This window comes from Mus caroli, chromosome 11, assembly GCF_900094665.2.
Source record: "Mus caroli chromosome 11, CAROLI_EIJ_v1.1, whole genome shotgun sequence".
Taxonomy (NCBI): Eukaryota; Metazoa; Chordata; class Mammalia; order Rodentia; family Muridae; genus Mus; species Mus caroli.
The window spans coordinates 46509557-46513363 of record NC_034580.1 but is presented as its reverse complement, the minus strand read 5'-3'; positions in this window follow the sequence as shown (position 1 = coordinate 46513363).

Sequence of the window (3807 nt, the reverse complement as noted above, 5' to 3'; positions counted from 1 at the left end):
GAGTGCTGGGATTAAAGGCGTGCGCCACCACGCCCGGCCATCCCTCCCTTCTTATTTGTCATGGTTTAGATGACTTCTTCAGAACGCTGCCTGGGTCTCTCCTCCTATTGGAAACATTGGTAAAGACCCATTTGCTTGGTTTCTGCTTTTTCCTCAAAATGCCTCATTCTCTCTGGTGGCCTGTCATGGCATTACATAAGACAGGTGCTTGGAGCCATGCATTAAAGGCTGACAGATTGGAAACTTTCTTTTAGATTTTTTGCTTGCTTATTTATCTTGTAGCGTGTATACACATATTCAAGTGAACACACGCATGTAGGACCCAGCGGTCAGCACCGGGTGTCCTCCACCGCTTTCCACCCCACTGTTTCAGCTAGACTGGCTGGATAATAAGCCCTAAGAGTTTCCTTTCTCTGCCCTATTTGCAAGCATGTACAGCTGTGTCTGGCTTTTTTGTTTTGTTTTTGTTTGTAAGATTTATTTTTATGTGTGTTTGGTGTTCTTCCTGCATGTATGTCTGAGTGAAGGTGTCTGATCCTTTGGGACTGGGGTTATAGACAGCTGTGAGCTGCCATGTGGTTGCTGGGAATTGAGCTACGGTCCTCTGGAAGAACAGCCAGTACTCTTAACCACTGAGCCATCTCTCCAGCCCCTTGTGCCTGGCTTTTATGTAGAGATATGTTTTGGTTTTGTTGTTTTGTTTTCAAAACAGAGTCTTACTGTTTTGAAACCCAGGCTAATCTAGAACTTGCTATTTAGCCCAGGTTGGTCTCGGAACTCACAGTGATCTGCCTCTTGCCTTGGCTGCCTTATGCAGCTGCCCAAGAGATCTGAATGCAGGCCCTCACACTTACACAGTAAACATTGGCCCACTGAACCATCTCCCCAGTTTCAATGCCCCTTTAACTGAAAGCCCACTGTGAACCCAGAAAACCCAGAAGGAGTTTCCTTCTTCATGGTCCCTTGCACTAATGGGAGGAAGTGATAGAGAAGATACACAGTATCTTCCATGTGTCTTAGGCAGGTCTCAAACTGGACTTGTAGCAGAGGGTGCTCTTGAACTTCTGATCCTCTGGCCTCCCTCTCTAGAGTACTAGGATTAAAGACTTGCTCACTTGTGCAGTGCTGGGGATTGAACCCAAGGCTTTACATAAGCTAGGTGCCTTCTGTCCCAGCTGAGCTACATCTCCAGCCCAAGGTCCTTAGCATATTCTTTGAGGGCCACAGTTTAACCCTCAGTAGAAGGAGAAAGTAGGTGGGTGAAATACTCTGTGGTATAGAGAAGCAATCTAGCTCTAGTGCATTCTGGGAAATAAACAGATGAAAGCTGGAGTGGCGAGTGGCTATGAGCTATGGTGGCTCAGACATGTAGGGCTTCATAAGGCAGGTAGCATGGTCACTTAGAAAAGAGACCCATTCTCAGAGGCACATACACGATGTGTTCATCCAGCTCCTACAGAGTCTAACCTGGGTGGAAAGCAACACGAGTCACGGAACAGGGGATCCTGGCCAGAGGGACCGCCAATGTTTGGAGGCCTTAGCTAACTGTCTCCTTATTGTCACTTCAAGTCAGGGTGAGCATGCTGGGAAGCCAGCAGTCAGGAGTCTTCACACAGAGTATTGACAAGACAATCTCTTCACAAAGACTCCTCTGGATGGAGCTTGGGGTGTGTGTGTGTGTTTGTGTTTGTTGAGGGGCAGGGAATCCCAAAGCAGTAGGCACAGTGCAGTACATATTATTGTAGCAGAGAGACTGCAGAATTTCTGTCAATGGAATCAACTTGTAGATTAACTCAAAACAAGCAGAGAGAAGGTGAGAAAAATTAATAAAATTCCTGGGCTGGGGATATTGTTAGTATCCAGGGGCCCTGCACACATTTCTAGCTCTGCATACATTTCCAGCCTGGCATACACTGGTGTTGTCTGTTATACTAGCACTTAGGAGGTGGAGGCAGGAAGATTAGGAGTTAATAGTTATTCTGTCCCTAAATAAAAAGTTGAGACTGGCCTAGGTTATATGTGACTTTGTCTGGGGGTGGGGTGAATAGAGAACCTACCTGAAGCCACAGCCTTGAGCATGCTAGGCAAGTGCTTCACTCCTGAGCTAGACTGGAGATTGTACAAATTACATACATATATTGCTGAATAGCATGAATCCTAAAATCCTTCTAGGGGTTGTTGGGGTGCCTAGCTGAATCAACTTGAGTTATCTGGGCTGGAGAGATGGCTCAGTGATTAGAAGTACATACTGCCTGCCAAATGGGTAACTGCCTGTAACCTCAGCTTCTCAAAAAAACAAACCAAAATATCATTTTACGTGTATGAATGTGTGCTGCATTCATACCTGGTGCTAACAAGAGGGCGGAAGAGAGCACCAGATTCCTTGGCATTAGAGTTAAAGGTGTTTTAAAGCCACTAGGTAGATGCTGGCAACCAAATCCAGGTCCTCTGTAAGAGCAGCAAGTGCTTTTAACTGATAAGCTATCTCTCTAGCTCCCTAAAGATAAACCTGAAGTCAGCTATGGTGGCACAAACTTTGTGTCCCAGAACCAGGGAGGCAAAGGCTTATACATTTGAGACTATCCTGGTCCACATAGCAAGTCCCAGGCCAGTCAGGAATACATAGCGAGTCCCACCACCACCCTGCAAAAATCTTTCCATCTCCCTCTTGTTTTCAAGACAGAGTTTTTCCTGTGTAGCCCTGGCTCTCCTGGAACTCGCTCTGTAGACAAGGCTGACCTTGAACTCACAGAGATCTGTCTGCCTCCGTCTCTGCCTCCTGAGTGCTGGGAACAAAGGTGTGTGCTTGTTAAATATCTCTTTATCATAGAAAAAAATGTCCTAGCCGGGTTTCTCTGTATAGCCCTGGCTGTCCTGGAACTCACTTTGTAGACCAGGCCGGCCTTGAACTCAGAAATCCACCTACCTCTGCCTCCCGAGTGCTGGGATTAAAGGCGTGCGCCACCATGTCCAGATTATTTATTTATTTATTTATATTTACATATATACAGAAATATGTACATATATGTACATATATATTGAGAAATATATGTACATATATAGAAATATATGTACATATTTCTATATATATAATATAGAAATATATATGTATATATATGCATACACACAGTATATATATGTATGTGTGTGTGTGTATATATATATATATATATTTATTTATTTATTTATTTATTTATTGGGAGCTGAGGAGATGGTCCAATGATTTCTGGCATTTGTTGTTCTTCCAGAAGACCCAAGTTCACTGCCCAGCACCCGTATGGTGGCTAACAACCATCTGTTTCAGCAGTTCTGACACCTTTCGATGCACACATTAACATGTAAGCAAAACAAGTCATGTGTAGATAAAATTAAAAGTCTTAAAAAGTTTAATTTTCCATTGTTTTAAATTATGTTTATGTGAGTATGTACAGAATTTAAGCCCTCAGAGGTTAGATGCTTAGGACCCCCTAGAGCTGGTGTTAAATATAGTTATCAGCCACAAAATGTGGGTGCTGGGACCCAACCAAGTCCTCTGGAATACCAGCAAGCACTCTCATCCCCTGAGCCATCTCTCATGTTCTGCAAAACATGCTTTCTAGGGGCCAATAATTGCAGTGTCCTTTTTTTTTTTTTTTAAAGATTTATTATATATATAGCAGTCACCTGCATGTATGCCTAAAGACCAGAAGACAGCACCAGATTTCATTAAAGATGGTTATAAGCCACCATGTGGTTGCTGGGAATTGAACTCTAGACCTCTGGAAGAGCAGTCAGTGCTCTTAACCTCTGAGCCATCTCTCCAGCCCC